The sequence below is a fragment of the Diuraphis noxia genome, unplaced genomic scaffold (assembly GCF_037042655.1).
Source record: "Diuraphis noxia isolate RWA-SAM2 unplaced genomic scaffold, SU_Dnox_SAM2 contig0004, whole genome shotgun sequence".
NCBI classification, from domain to species: Eukaryota; Metazoa; Arthropoda; class Insecta; order Hemiptera; family Aphididae; genus Diuraphis; species Diuraphis noxia.
In genome coordinates this window covers 8,228,219-8,245,626 of record NW_028301714.1, presented here as the reverse complement: position 1 = coordinate 8,245,626, position 17,408 = coordinate 8,228,219, and the positions used below count along the sequence as shown (strand labels likewise).

The 17,408-nt window shown below is 30.3% G+C and overlaps 1 non-coding gene and 1 pseudogene across 2 annotated transcripts; one reads left to right on the top strand and one right to left on the bottom strand.

The window, feature by feature from the left end:
- The first annotated feature begins 1,927 nt into the window (after positions 1–1,927).
- LOC107166445 (uncharacterized) lies at positions 1,928–9,150 on the top strand (annotated as a pseudogene). Its single transcript, XR_016191556.1, has 7 exons — positions 1,928–2,232; positions 3,079–3,299; positions 4,415–4,624; positions 8,173–8,180; positions 8,274–8,365; positions 8,493–8,686; positions 8,914–9,150. The product of XR_016191556.1 is annotated as an uncharacterized LOC107166445 (transcript).
- Positions 9,151–10,173: 1,023 nt separating this feature from the next.
- LOC149055636 (signal recognition particle RNA) lies at positions 10,174–10,475 on the bottom strand. Its single transcript, XR_016191830.1, has one exon.
- Between the last annotated feature and the right edge of the window lie 6,933 nt (positions 10,476–17,408).

The window sequence follows — 17,408 nt, the reverse complement described above, 5'->3', positions numbered from 1 at the left end:
TGTGGTACAATTATTGAACAAATTTTCAATTTTTCAATTTCCGATCTAAATATCTGGTGAAATTTTCAAGTATCTACGACTTATAATTTTTGAAGTATAACAAATAATATTTAAATACGTTTGACTCGTTTGAGGATAAATCGTTATCATTACGCGATTTCATAAAAATTTAAAACTCAAACTCAAATTTTCAAATCTTAGATTTAAAAAGAAAATTTTTTATGAATTACTAGCTTATAATAATTTGCGAATTTTCGCGATTTTCACGTATGTTGTCAAAATTTAAATTTAAATGCTTGTAAAAAAAAAAGTGTGACTATACATTTCTTTTATTTTTCAACTGCTATTGTAAAAATATTTTAGGAGCCTTGTGTATTAAATTTTCAAATCTTAGGTATAAAAGGAAATTTTTTTATGAATTTCTAGGATAAAATAATTTACGAATTTTCATGATTTTTAAGTATGTTGTCAAAATTAAACTTTGAATGCATGTAAAAAAAAAATGCGGCTATATATATCTTTTATTTTTCAACTGCTATTGTAAAAATATATTATGGGCCTTGTATTAAATTCTCAAATATTAGAATTAAAAAGAAAAACTTTTATGAATTTCGATCTAAGATAATTTGAACATTGCCGTAATTTTAATGTATTTAGTCAAAATTTGAACTTCAAATGCTAATAAAAAAAAATCGTGCCTATGTATTTTTGTAATTTTTTAATCACTATATGAATAACTTATGAGGAACTTTGTATTAAATTTTCAAGTATTTTGATAGGGCCAAAAAAAATTTATCAACACTTCAAAAAAACATTTTTCAGAAAAATTTATAATTTCAGTTGTCTATAAATACGTCAAAAAAAGTCAAAATATTTTGAAAATTAAATCATTCAAAGAAAATGCCAATCTAAATAACTGGTAAAATTTTCAAGTATCTACGACTTATACTTTTTGAATAATAACAAGTGTTTAAAATCGTTTGAGGATATATCATTATCGTTACGCTATTTCGAAAAAATTTAAAATTCAAACGCACTTTTTTTCCTATAACGATTTTTCTCTATAGCTATTTGAAGGAAAACTTGGTGTTATATTTTTAATCCTTAGTTATAAACAGAAAAAATTTTATGATTTTTAAACTTCAAAATTAATTTTGAAAATTTCAAGTATTTACAGTGATTTGTTTTTGAATTACAACCATATAAGAAAACCGATTTGGTCGAAAACTGGTTTTGCGTAAAAATTCCCGTTTTTCTGTCTGTTTTTTTTTTGTTTTTCTCGATTTTTTTGAAAACTGTTGGAAAATGTTAACTTTTGACCTCTATAATGCACCAAAGATATTCACATTTATATCGGAAACCACCCTCAAAGTTTGAAATTGAAGCATTATTTCGACTAGTTATGCTGTACACAGACACTAAAAAAAAATAAAATATATATATAAAATATATGTGTGTGTGTACGAGTAATATCAAATGTATCCAGGTCAAAAAAAAAAAAAATGCCTCGTCTGATTTGAAGGTGTGAAAATAAATTATTCGCGGACCTTCGATTACTCATCACCCAAAGGTTAGATAATTTAAAGTAATATATTCTTAAGAAACAGTTAGGTCCCAATTTAAAAAAAAATTACCATATACTACTTCACAGATCACAATTCGCATTTCCTGCCATACAATATTATTATTCTGCAATCGTGATGATAATATTTAACGTATAAACTATAATTTACTCATAAACTGTGAATTTCAACCACTCGCGAGCTCCTCTCCGGATGTATATTATAGCGACCACTTGTGGTGTTACACTCACAATAAGAATAAAGTTGTGTGTAAAATATAAATTTGATTTTTTTTTTCCCCCAATCCTTCCGTTAGAGCGTTTTGATTTTCAGTAAAAATACGACATTAACAAATACAATAATAAAAATTTTATACAAACCCATTATATTAGTATGTCACGGCCGTCGCTGCTGAAGATCGCTTTGTTTGCGTCGGCGTTGCTGACCGTTCTGCTGCAGTCGGCCAACTGCAATGCGGAAACCGACGACGTCGGTGACGGTATTTTACAGCGGAATGATACCGACCCAATACCCGGTATTTGGTTGTCCGATCTGTTTTACCGGGCGCTGGCCAACTTCACCTTGCGGCGGGCGGGTGGCACGGCTTGCCGCCACCAAACCGCCGTGTACGAGAGACATTTGAGTAACCACACCAGTTGGGCCGTCAGAAGTGGGTGATTATTATATATTATGTTGAGTTATACTGTAATTATATTATTTTGCAAACACTTTCAGTGAAGTGTATTTAGATTTCGAACTCACTTTGAAAATAAAAATAAAAATAAGAACTAAAGTGAGAGTTTGTAATAAAAATGTTGCAACCGCGTGCATCTGATGAACTGCAAGTAGTTGTAGGTGCAAGAGAGTTTTCAATACATTATGTAATATCGAAAATTATACATTTTCAACTACCTATTTATATAGCTACATAATTATTCACATTTAGACATTTAGTGCGTGTATTAAATACAGTTCAAAATGTTTTAAATCATAAAAATCAAAAACACATATACATCATATTAATATTTTAAGTCTTGTATAGTACATCATATTTATTACTAATATTATTTCGTAACATATAATATATTATTTTATTTTAATGTATACTTACCACGCAGACGATGATAATATTTTCATCGTTTTCGTGTGTACCTATATGTATAGATACTTTAAATATGCAGACTGTTTTTTTTTGACAAATTGTCTGATTTTAGAATATATTTCATACTTTTTTTTCGCTGATTAGGTATGGCCGAAAATGTACGATCAACAAAATAGTTTACTTTAGTTCGTTTAATAAATTCTGATAGTGCATGAAAAACAAAATTATTCTTTATACCTTTGTTAATTTGTTTAAATTACCAATGAACTTTGTAATCTGACAATTAATTAAAATTTAAGATTCTAAACATTTTTCATTATCTTTGGAAAAAAATCGTATGAATTAACTTTTTATTAATTATAAATTAATCTTTGTGTGTCGACCAATAACACCGCATAATATATTTATTTTCAGTGTCAGAATCCTGGGACCGATATCCAGTAGGTTTACTTGCGGGAAACACATATCAGATGGGAGTCTATGACGAATGTGTGGACATACGTTAACCAGTGAAAGGACAGTATTGTTTGGCTGAAATAAAATTAATTCCGCCGGCAGGCAGAGATTACAGATTCAAAAGAACGGAAGATTTAGACGATTTTGGTAACAACCATGCGTGGAAAACCGTACTCGGGGTAAATTTAAACTGTTTAAAGTTACGTGTTTTAAGAACTATGTCTATTACATAAAGCTAACCGTTTTATCACTCTCTTTTTGTCCACATTTTTAGTGAACTTTTCAATACATATACCGCTGTCGTACTCTATATGACTATATGTGAGGTACACTACTGGTGTGTTACACAGCAAAGTTACTTCCCCAGTTGCATTTTTAATTACCTGCACGTGGATCACATAATTATAATATTATGGTGATTGACGATTGTACAACTTCATAGTTTATTAGAGTGCATAGATTACAGATGTGTGCAATAAACTATTGTATTATCAAATATCTGTAACCTATTGTTGTTGAACATAGACATATAGGCGGCGGCGGTATGCGTCTGAACCGTAAATTAAGATACCGATGGTTATAAATATTTTATTTCCTACTGAATATATAACCATGTATAGATATTATTACCATCGAAATGAAATGGAAATTATAATAATATTAAAAAATGACTTTTTTTAAATAACTAACTAAATGTATGAAATGTAGGTAATTGGGAAAGAAAAAATTTGAAAAATAAGGTGAATATAAAATATAAATCCATATTCACGTGTTTATATTCCACATTTACATTTTACATGGTTAAATATATTGTGTTTGGAATATAAAAAAGGTATAGCTGAAATGTAGTGTTAAAAATTTAGGAATAGGACGGATGAGCGTCGGGGCAAAGCCCTCTCGCGGATCTTTGTTAAATAATTTTTAACTTGGAATGCAGTTTTTATGTTGTTGAATTGAGCTTCTCTACTTTATAATTCCCAATTCGAACACTGTAAAAACATGATTATAACTGAACGCGTACACTAATTTGTTTAATTAACTGTGAAAGTTGTTAATATTTTAACGGATTCGTATACTAGTGGAGTTATTAAATTCATAATTATTACTAAATAAGAAGAAAACTTGCTGATTGAGTTTAATAAGTTGTTTAGCTATTGAATATCTTATTAACATTACTAGGCAATTGCCGCCTTTGTCAATTATTATAGTTCTGCAGTATTCTGCAGTTACTGTACATTTTAAACTTTTGTATAATTTAATCCATATAATAAATTAATATGTTACTCTGCTTCAGTGGGCCAATTACCAGGACCAAATGCAACGAAACATTTTTAATTGGGGAATATGTATACCGGACGCTTGTTCGGCGTTAGACCTTCAGACGTCACTACAAAGCGAGTTCGACGAGGTGTTTCCCGCCGAACAGTTCAAAACCGTCGTTAGAGTAGACCCGATAATGTGCAGGATTCGCGAAGACATGTATTCCTACGATACTACTAGCAATGTGATTATTATTACGCCATCATTGATCACGATTAATGTGGTAATAAAAATTTGACATCGTTCAACAAAGCTATAATATTATAATTTATAATTACAGCATCTACACGCAGGGCCGAGGGTTTAGGGGGTTCAACCCCCTCCCCCCCTCACACTTAAAATGTAAAAATGTCTAGTATATTCTAAAATTTAAAATGTTTATTTATATATATCTTTTTTTTTTAACTGAGTATATGTATATACTTAATATAATACTATAGAAAATGCATAGTATAGTGCCCAAGGTTTATTGATAGTGCCTGTAGTGCATTGTAATTAGAGGCCTCGATTGGAAACGTGAACATGAAGTCCGTGTACACGTGATCGAAAAATTTGTATTCACGTATACTTAATATACGTGAACTTAATATCCGTACTCAGTATTCACGTATTTCAAAGTTATTCACGTATTCACGGATATATATTATATTTTATATGGTGACCAGCCTTTATGAACTGCACGTGTCGAGCGAATTAACTGATTACTATTTGTGCTATATATTAGAATAATAGATAAAGAAACCTGTTTTCGTAGTTGATTCCCGAGACCTATTTTATGTATTAGTTGATTCCCGGGTCATTATTAGGTATGTACGAGTTGATTTCCGGGTCATTAAGAGGGACGTACAAGTTGATTCCCTATTGTTGTATATTAATTATCAATAGATTGCACAACGCACAAGTAAAGAGTTCGACCGTCACACACAACTCGCTCTTGTCCACCGAGACCACGCGCATGCATTATTATTATCTACGTTTATATATTATAATGTATATTTTAAGTGATGTCTCGGTATACTGGTAATGAGATTACCAGATACCAATTTATAAAAACAGTGAGCTACACATTTTTACCAAATTACTAAAAATTTTACATTTTTTTACCTATAATTACTAAATGTTTTTAAAATAATATTTTACTAATCAATTTTTTAATAAATAATAAATATAATACAATTAATAAATAAAAATTGAATGATTTTCAAAATATGAAAAAACTAAATTTTTATTCAAAAATGTTTTACTTAATATTAAATAAAACACATAATGATCTGGGAATCAACTCGTACATTCTTCCTGATGACCCGGGAATCAACTCGTACATAACTACCTCTTAAGGCGCGTTCTCATGAGTCAAGTTTAGTTGACCGATTATAGTTGAAGAACAAAAATTGAATATAAGTCGAATCAGTTTTTGTTCACACATTTCAACAGAACATGTTTCAATTTTATTTTCAACTCAGTTGAAAAGCCGCGGTCGACACGATATCACTGAATTTTAACATCACGCTTTCAGACCACTTGAGGCTCATTTTTAAAATTAAAAATATTTAACACGTTAAAAAGTAAAAAAAAAACACAACTGACAAAATAAAATGCACGTGTGACTGCCGGTTGAAAACAAACTGAAGGTTCAACTTGAATCAACTGTAGTGATAGGTTGTTCCCACGTGTCAAGACGGGTTTCAACTTGAAAGGAATTGGAAAACAACTCGTTACTTGAACGATAAAGTTTGACTGGGTCAAACTTTTTTTGATCAACTAATTAGTTGTTCAATTTTATTGAAACAAAGGTTCTCACTACAGATTTTATTCAATTTTTGTTGTTCAACTATAATCGGTCAACTAAACTTGACTCATGAGAACGCGCCTTTAATGACCCAGTAATCAACTAAACGGTATTGGTGGCACCAATTTGGTGCAGGTAAACAGGTACCCGGGAATCAACTCGTATGCAGCCGTATACGGTACCTATATCTAATATTGTTGTATTGTGCGGTTATTTGTTGTAAGCTTTTGTTAAATTTTCTGTAAATTTCGTAAATTTTTAAAAGTAAATTCTATGGCTTATAATAAAGTATATATTTAAACACTAAAATACGTGAATACGTGAATATTCGTGTACACGTCAATAATTACACATGTACTCGGATTTTTTAAATACACGGTTTTATATATTCGGATGTTAATTTCACGTGAATACGTGAAAGCGTATACCTACACGTGAAATAGGAAGCTCTAATTGTAATAATTGATAAGAGTTTTGAACAGTAAAACAAAATAGAGAAAAATTACTTCCAATCATCAAATACATTTTACTATGTGGTTACTAGGAAATTATTTTAAAAGGCAGTATGAAAGAGGTATGGACCCCCCCCCCCCCCATAAAAAATTACTAGCCACGGCCCTGCCTATACGATGAGTTATTTATATCAGACACTATGAATTAAGCACGCTGGCATAATATGGGGACTATAAATATTATAGGAAATGCATAAAAATTCAAATTAAGTTATCTGTCATAGGCATTGAACCCTACGAACTTATTCAAACGATCATAACGAATAATAGAATATATTAACGTATGAAATAATAACCTAATAAAAATACATAAATTGTTATCTTTATATACTATTATAATTGTATACAACAAGAAATTGGTAATTAAGTCACGAATTAGCTATAAACATACATTAGATTTTAATATTCATAAGTACATCCGCATCACACGTGTCTCGTCCAAATCAAAGGAGAGTCGACATAATTAACAAATAACGATACTAACCACGATTCTGAATTTTTGTTTACCTGAACTGTTACTTTTTGTTCGTATCTACTAGTTTAACAGGAGAATCCCAATGACTCCTAGGATTCTTATCATAATTCCATTTACTTCTTACTTTTCAATTTGTGCCTTAAGCTTATCCTGTTCTGCGCGCGCGAGCCTGTAAGGCCTATTATAACTGATTGGTTTTGTTTTAATTTTGTTACGTGTATAGGTACCTGCATTAATAAAAGTCAAAATAACTCTTTCCAGGGGCGTATTTAGATATTTTTTTGGGGAGGCTGTGGTATTTTCTCCAACTGAAATTCTCAATTCAGCCTATATGAGTTAGAACATTTACATCTGATAGGACATAATAAGCAGACTTCATAAACAATTCCTGGATTTCGGGGGTTGAAGCCCCCCCCCCCCCAATAAATACTTCCCTGACTCTTTCCACATGGAATATTATGTTATAATATCGTTCGCACAATTATATATCATGAAAAGATCTCTTATTTTTTATTTACTTAGGTACATTCATTTGTATGTAATTAAAATAATTCGTAGCTATTATCTATGTATCTGAAACCGATAGACTGCACATTATATAAGGAATATTTTCATATAGTACAACCAATCACCGTTGCGTAAATCGACTATCACTCCGTGATAAGCATAATACTATATGAACATAAAATCTCTAGGACCCAATTTATAAAAGTAATATATTAAAATAGACAAATAATAATTATTCATAAGCCCTTTCAGAATTTGATTTTATATGATTCGGAGACGTATTTTAACTCAGCTTAGTACCTATGGCTCTTAGAAAAATGTGATTCTGATTTAGTTCTGGTCCCGAATAGGAACATATTCTTAACAAGCGAAAAAAGTAATTTTAAATCGCAATAGAGCATTTCATAAAGGTGATGTAGTTACATATAGGTTAGGTTAGGTTTGGTTAGGTTACATGGCTTTGAAAATACTTCTTATAACTAAAATATTTAACATTATTATGTAAATCATCATAATATTATAAAATATAATTATAAAATTCTATTTTCAGGTGGATATTCTCAATGCTAGTTCTTATTTGTTGCGGTGCGACGTTAAACCATTTTATAAAAATACTGTACCAAAAAAACACAAATGAAAACGGTGAGTAATAAACAAATACTTTTACCAATCTTATAATGTATGCCAAAAGTTTGACTATTTTTAATGTGTAAATATTTTTAACTACACCCCTGTACATAATATTTAGTAATCATTATTCCATATTTAGGTGAAGTATCAAGATCATTTCTCTACGAATTTTCATTTATCGAATCAATCAAAACATTGTCCAAATTCGACAAAGACAATAAATTAAATTTTCTCTATACCATAAAAGTAATGACCATGCTTGGTATTTTGTTTGGACATAAATTTTTTATTTTGATGTCAAATCCTATAAGTAATCCCAAGTTCATCGAAAATGTAAGTTGAGAAATATAATGCTAATAATAAAAATCATATAATATATTATGCTCTACCTTGATATTCCCCGTGAAAGCAGCAAGTACCTACTGCAGTTTGATGTTATATTGTTTTATGCTCCTTGTTCAAAAACATATTTTATAATATACATTCAATTAAAATGAATAAAGACACAATTTTATCTTGTTTTTATTATAATCAATATTGATTTATGTTAACAATCACAGATATTTCTCGACGGACCAGCTATATTATTGACTGGTATGAACGCCATTGACCCATTTTTCATCATAAGTGGTTTCATCATGACGTACTCGAACATTTCTCGAGAATTTCGAAAACCAAAGGCCGAATCGGTTTGGAAGATTCTCTCGATGCCAATCATCCAACAAATAATCAGGTATATTTATACAAAGCAGAAACTTTGCTAAAAATCGACGTTTTTTTTTTCATTTGAAAATATATCCAAGTCTTTAGTAGTTATAGTATAACTCTCTAGGTAACTTTGAAATATTATATCATAAAAATATACTAAATTTGTTTTAATTGATTTTTGCTCATGAGTTTTTATTTAGATGAGCGAATGTTTGAAATGCATGCAATATATTATAGTATATATTATAAAATATATAATATATAAACCCCAACGCTTAACACATTAACGGACACTCATAATATGTTTATAATTATCTATCAAATATAACAGTCATGGTATTCTGATTGAGTTAATTAATATTAAGTTATCGATAAGTGTACATTCATATTATTAGGGAAACAATCACTAAATACTCATTATAGGGATAGATTTCTTTGATTAGGTTATTGATAAATAATTGTTATTTGTACAGTAAAAAATTTCAATCTTCCACGTTTTTGTGAAATATTTCATACTTCAAACACTAATTTTACGTTATAGTAGTAGCTAGAATAAAAATTGTGTTTTTCTTGAAGAACTTTTTTCTCTTTTGAAAAAAAAAGATTTTCTAATGATTAAATAAAACTTCTAAATAAGATTAAAAACCCGAAACGAGAAGTAAAAATTACCCCTGGTTATACTGCAGACTTACAAATTATCGGAATCTGCAATTATTAGATTATGACGATGGCGTATCGTGACCGTTTATACAATAAACAAATATGATGTACATAATTTTATTAAATAATAGTAAAATTAATAAATAATAAATTTACTATGCGTTTAATATTATATTTCTTTATGTATCGCACAGTCACGGCAATAACACGCATAAGCTTACATTGTTTTCAAACTTGACTTTTTTGGTATCTTTTTATACACAAGAAATGCATGTTCGGAAAGTTTTGTGTTCTTTGGAAATTCGGTTTAATCAGATAACATTAATTATTGTTGGATTGAAAAAAAAAGTTAATTTCACTATGCAGACACAATATATTATGTTTAAATATAGACAATTATTGATGTCGAACTGTATTGAATAAAAAAAAGCTCAGAAAAAATGCAAAAAATTTTAGACTGCGGTCTGATTGTGTTGGCGGGGCTGCGGACAGGTGTCCCACTCGCAGACGCTATCCCGCTACTGCTCACCGCGGAGACTTTTTTGGCTGCTGGGTTTCCCCCCTGGCCCGGTCCGCCTCTCCTTAGCTAACCTGGGTCCCGCGGGCTACCCCACGGGTACCATATTGACGACAAGCTTAGCGCGGACGTCCGTTCAACGCGGATCCGACCTGTCACAGTTGTCCCCACCTCAAACCATCCACGCAGTCCGACCTCCGAGCAGCCGGATTACAGGAGCGCGCCGCCACTCCCCGTCGATAAGCCGGTGCGAATGACTTCCATTTGAGTTGATGCTTTATACGTCGTGCCAACATAGTCGTGTCTATTATTAATATCATTGTAACTCTTATATTATAGAAGTCGCACGTTTTTCACGTTTTACACATTTTTTTTTTTTTTTTTGTTATTCGTAAAAGAGAAAATATCACTACTTATATTAGATATTTTGTTCAATTTATTGACGGGAAGAAAATATTGCAGACGATTATTATAATAATATAGTGGGGCAGTGGGCCGTTTAAAGCAGTCTTTAGAGGATAAACCATGTTTTGAAATATTAATATTTTAAAATGCTCGTGACTCACTCAAAAATTAAAATATCGTAAAAAACAGTACGGGGAACACAATGTTCTTACCTAAAAGTTTTATAATAGGTCAATTCACTCTAACATCAATATTAACTCTATTGAAAATAGCAAACTGATATTTTGTATGTCGTACGTGTGTAAGACGGAAACAACGCGGTCTTCATCGGGTGTGACGTCCTCTTGAAGTAAGAATTCGACGAACACCCAACACATTTTAATATTTTGTTAAAAACAATTCTGTCTTGACGTCTCTCTATTTATTCCTATTATAATTAATTATAAGTATGCATAATATAATAATATATTTATTGATAAATTTGTTAGTTTCTGATACAATGATAATGTGTTTAATAATTTAATAATCAGTTTAACTAATAATAGTCAATAAGTTTGACAATGATACGGAAGAAAGAGATGTGGAAAAATGAAAAATTGTAATAAATATTGACATCCGTGGAATATTGGATGCGAAGAACAAAAACAATATCCGTTACAATAATGTAAAGCATAGTATATTTATTCAAAATCGGAAATAGATCAAGTTTTAGGTTTTATGTTTTGATTAATTTGAAGTTTGCGTTAACTTAACTTTAATTTTGTAATACTAGGTACTTTAATAATGGTAATGGTAAAACGTGGTTAACACTTCAATTTGTATTTTTTACCATAATATATTTTATTGTTATGATTTTTAAGTTTAAATTTTTCTTTCTAAAACAGAATTCTTATTAGGAAACTATATAAAAATGTATATTGTCATTCCATATATTATAATAGTACCTGAACAACTTATAAATGTTAGTGATGTAGGATTGTATAATGTACCTGTTTTTTTTTAAACAATGGTCATAGGTTCAGATGGATTCATATTATGCGAAAAAATAAATATTTTTTGACTTAATATTATATTTAAGAAATAATGAGATATTATCACACTGCAGGTAGGTACATGACTAATATATATTTTTAGAACCTACAAAAAATAAATTCAATGCATCCAGCCAAGAGCAAACATTAACTATAAACATTAAGAATCAAAAAAATCAAGTCCACCTTATTCTTTGGCCATATGTTTAAATCAAGCGTCCTCGGGGCTGGAATGGACAAATTCGATGCACCGAATTTTCCGTAATTTGTCGGTCCACTTACGAGCTTAATATCAACAACCCTCAACCGTATAAACTATGGCCTGTTTAACATTTAGCCACCATTTATTTAATTCTTAATAACATAGTTTCGTTCCGCAGCCCCTCGTGTCTTGAACGGTCCCACTGAGTTTTACAGGATAACTCCGACCCTGGGCGCTGGGCATACACTGTACATATTATATTATACATTATATATAACATATTTTACATAAATGTGAAAGTTCTAGATATTAGTCACGCCCAGATGGTATACTAACCAAACTATAATACGACCTGATAAATACAGTGTATAAATATGGTGCGATATGAAATGAACAAATCCACGTACACAGTTGAACCAACAAAAAATGTGTGCAGAGTATCCAATAAAGGGCAAAAATCGACCAAAAATTTGAAATTGAAAATATCACGTTTCGTTAATTCTCTAATCATCATAATATTATATCTCCTGGACGTGCGCACAGTTATAATTTCGAGTATTTACCTACATTAAAAATTAAGAACCACAAGAATTTTGAAAACAATTATCGATACAGATAATTTTTTTACAACTTTTACAATTTTTATAGTTTAAAAATAATTGATCAAAAACTGTTTCTAAATAAAAACTAAGTGGATGTAGAAGTTAACTATAAGTAGCGTAGAAAACAATATACAAATTATCTATAGCTATACAATTAATAATTGATGATATATCTACCATTTTTCAGGAAATTATTCAAATAGGTATGTATAGTGAACGAACCCAACACATCCGATCTCTTTTTAATAGTTAAACAATTTTTTTGTTATTTATTGTTTCGGATCGTTGTGGGCAACTTTCATTAACGCTATGTAATTTATTATTAGATTTGCGATCTTAATATTACATTTTTATACTTTTAGAACTCATTTTAATCAAAATTTAAAAATTTAAAACTATAGGTTGTAAAATTGTTCACATACAGAATACCACTGCAGATGAATAAACATCAAACACTAACCAAACCATATTGTGGTTAACCAAATCTTCGACACTACTCAGGTTGAAGTCGTCTTTAATAGTTATATTAATGTACAATAAGTATACTTATCGAATACGTCATAGAATGTCAATAATATATTTAACCAAATAAATTTCTTTATTAAATACTTCCATCAAATTATACACTTGTAAGTTTTTGATGATTTAATCTGCTGACTACAAACTTTTAAGATTAATAAATAATTTTTCTCGTTTCAGCCAGTCAGATTACAGTCCGCACTCTGATCATTACGTTGCGCGTCGAGTAGGTCTCCTTTTTCACAATTTCCGATGTCAAAAACAATCGCAGCACCGGTAAACAAATTAAAACAAAGATTTACTCGTATGTAAATTAAAAAATTAGTGTGATTAATTCATTTACCGGAAGCCAGAAGGACTTCCAACTAGTTGGCGCGTCCAGAAACTGCTGCAAGAAGTTGGAATGAGACGCAATGAGGTGCTCCAGGAAACACCTGTCTGTGAAAATGAAATATTTTTTTTAAATAATCTCAAAATATAATTTTAAAGTTCAACAAATCGTCAAAGACGATTTCGATACCGGAAGTGATTCGGGCTTCCGTTGTCCACATATCTATTACCAAATAATGTCTACGCATACATCACACGCGATTAAATTAATACATGATTATAGTGCAGTTTCTGCAGGCGGTGAATCACGCACATTCTGAAGTCGGTTACTGAAATTAAAATATGTGAAGGGCGTCCAGTAAAGTGCAAACGTTAACCAAATGTAAAACTTTAAATAGTGTTTCTCTTTAATTATAATGCATTATTTATTTTCGTTTTATTTGTTTAACGTTTGAACGAGACTTTAATTGGACGTCCCTCACATATTAAAATATAGGTGACATTGTTTTTTAATAGTTATATCTTAATATTATACGTCTTCGTTTTATTTTAAAGCTTTGTCTTTATTTTGTCGTCCTGTACGTAAGTATGCATATAATAATATAATAATATTAAATTTTATATATCCAAAATTATAAGTAATATAAGTCCTAGCCAAACTCTTATCAGACGGTGTTAAATTAACTATACGACCTGACGCCCAGACAATTAAATAGTATTTTGCGAAGTCGCGATGTTGTTTAGGATCACACATATACACATTCTACTCGTATAGAGTTTGGTCATGACTGTATTGGATGTCCTGCACATATTTTACATAATAAATATAATATAATAAATATATAGGTTTGATACGTCTTAAAAATTAACCCTAATAAAACTGCGCTCATGGCGATGTTAAATAAACTATACGACCTGATAATCATTGCATAAGTATATGCAGGTGTGTTGAAGACCCATGTACACATTTGAACCTACAAAAAAGGTGTGCAAGGTGTCCAGTAAAAAGCAAACATCAACAGAATATTTGAAAACTAGAACATCAAGTCGAGTTTTTCTTTAGTTTAATCATATAGATGGTATATCTTCAACTTAATATGTTTGTATAGTTTGTGTAATATGTTTTTATGTTGTCGTCCTGCACATGTTATAATATTTACATATATAAATGAAAAATGGAAGTCCTACATCAAATTTGTGGTCAGGTGATACAAAATAAACTATACGACTTGGCAAACATTGGACAAGTAGGTATGGTGCATAAGGACATGAAGACCGCATTTGCATTGTTGAAAAATATGAAAAATATGAGTATGGAGTTCGGTTAAGACCAAAAATCAACACCAAATATTTTAAATTTAAAAATCTAAGTGGCGTTGTTCATCAACCATCATAAATCCATGATTCTTATTCTGTATAGCATTTGATCATGTCTTAATTGATCGTCCTGTAGGTACATATTATAAGATATATATAGGTACACGATGATATTCAAAATTGGAAGTCTTATAGCCAAACTCCTAGCACGCGGTACTAAACAAACTGTATACGACCTGACGTCCAGACAAATAGTTCTTTGTAATTACTATGGTTGCGTTGCGATACGAAAATCCAATAATTACACAATATAACCTATTCAAAAAAATTATGCAAGGCGTTCTGCAGTAATAAATAGTAGACATCGACCAAACTAGAATTGAAATTGAAAATGTATGTCGCGTTCTTCATTAATCTCCGTTCTATTTTTATGACGTTTTGCCAAGTCTTTATTTGTCGTCCTGTACATATTAAAAGATATACCTATGTATGAACAAGAAATTTATTGGAAGTCCTAGCCAGCAAACTTCTATCGGGCGGTACTAAATAAACTATACGACCTGATGACTTCCAGACAAGTATAGTGTACAAGTATGATATTATGCTGCGTTGAGACATGGAGGCCTACTTGTAATACTTCTGAACTTATAAAAAATTATGCACGTGGCGTCCTGAAGTTAAGATAAAAATCAACACCAAATATTTAACATTAAAAGCTCCTGCAAGTGGCGCTGTTCTTCAATGTTATCATACATCATCCATCATATTGTACTTGCATAGCGTTTTTCCATGTCATATATATTGTTTGTCCTGTACATAATATTATTATAAGATAATATATATATATATATATATATATATATATATACAAAATCGAAAATCCTATAGTCAGCAAACTCCTATCAGGCGGTACTAATTAATAAACTGCATATACGACCTGACAAAATATATAGTCTTATTATGGTTCGTTGACATGAAGACCAACGTGCATTAGTCGATGAATCTACAGAAAATGTGTGATGCATGACGTCTAGTAAAAAGCAAACATCAATTAAAAAAATATTTGAAATTTAAAAATTTAAGTCGTGTTGCTCATCAATCATCATATTTTATATTATATATCTTCATTACATGGTGTTTGTATAACGTTCGTTCATGTCTTTTTTGGTCGACCTGCACATATTTTAATATATATATACACAGGTACTAGTTAAAGTCCTAAACCAAAACAGATGTGGTCAAGTGATAGGTACTAAACAAACAATACGACCTGACTAATAGCGCATAAGTCTGGTGTGTTGACAGTACTCCACACGAATACTGGTGAATCAAGTTAAACCTACAAAAAGTAAGTGCAAGGCGTTCAGTAAAGAGCAAGCATTGATTAAACATTTGATATTAGAAATTTAAAGTAGGTATAGTTCGCAGTTATTATTGAACGATATAGATATATTATTTGGTTGATGTTTGGTCATCTCTTCGTCGGGTGCCCTGTACAAACAAAATTAGCATGACCACTTTATAGGCACAGTTAAACGTCAGATTGAAATCCATTTTGAACGTTTCCGTCTGACTGTCAGTGAAATACTGAATTTTATTCGAAAATCGTATATTGTTTATAATGATTATTGTGTCGATCAACGTCGATACTTTCGTAGCTACGCGATTTTGAGGCTGCCGGAAACGAAAAAAATAAAACATTGTCATAATTAATTTCTGCTGTTAAATAAATCAAATTTCTGATTAAATTACATTGATGGTTAACTTTGAACTATTTATCTAGATTTTAAATGGATATTACACATTGAGGTAAATTAGTATTTTTTTGTCAGCATTTTTGACCTTTAAAATATTCAAATGTGCAAAATACTTTTATAAACATTTAGTTGATTAGGTAAATACAGGTACATAAAGTGTAAGTAGAATTCAGAGTAGGTAAGCATTTTGAGCCATTCAAAACTGTTTTTATTATAAAAATCGAATAATTGAAATAATTAGGTCGTTGGATATTATATGGAATGAAAATGTATAATTTAGCCTAATGATCATAACACATACACGCCGCTGCAGAGTTTACAGAATATCAAAAGAAGGGAGTAAAGAGCGTTAGATTTTAAAAAAAAAAACTATTTTTTCATATTTTTATATACCTAGTGAAATACCGAAATGGCGGTGCTGAAGCTCTCTATTTGTTCAGTAAAAGTATTATGATAATGAATCATGGATTACACATTGAGCAACTTTGCCCACCAAATCATCCTTTTAATACCTAATCACAAATAAAATATTATTTATAAAATTATAAACCAATACGAACTATTGATGGCACAAATTATGAGTGTTTATTTACAGCTGGTGCTGCTAAGCATATCTAAATAACTAACCCATGAAGGGCTCATTTTTGGTACATTTGTACCAAAGATATATAGAAGTACCATAATATATCTATCATTTAGACAATAGCTAGGTAGTATTATGTTTATTGTTTGCTTTTTTTTTTTTAAACAGCTGTATTACTATCATACTTCTAAAATGTATGGCCACCACTTTCTAGTAAAGGTATATGTAATAATATATGAATATTAGAATACTTTCAAGAATTAACATAATGCATCTACTTATAAATTGTAAATAAATGTAATATCATAAGAGTCTTCAGCCCATTATCATAATGGTTCACAAATGAGTTATTGTAAAATTTAAAATATTTTTTTCATAACAAACTATTTTTTTTAACTATATTAAAGTGAAAAAAAAAATTAGA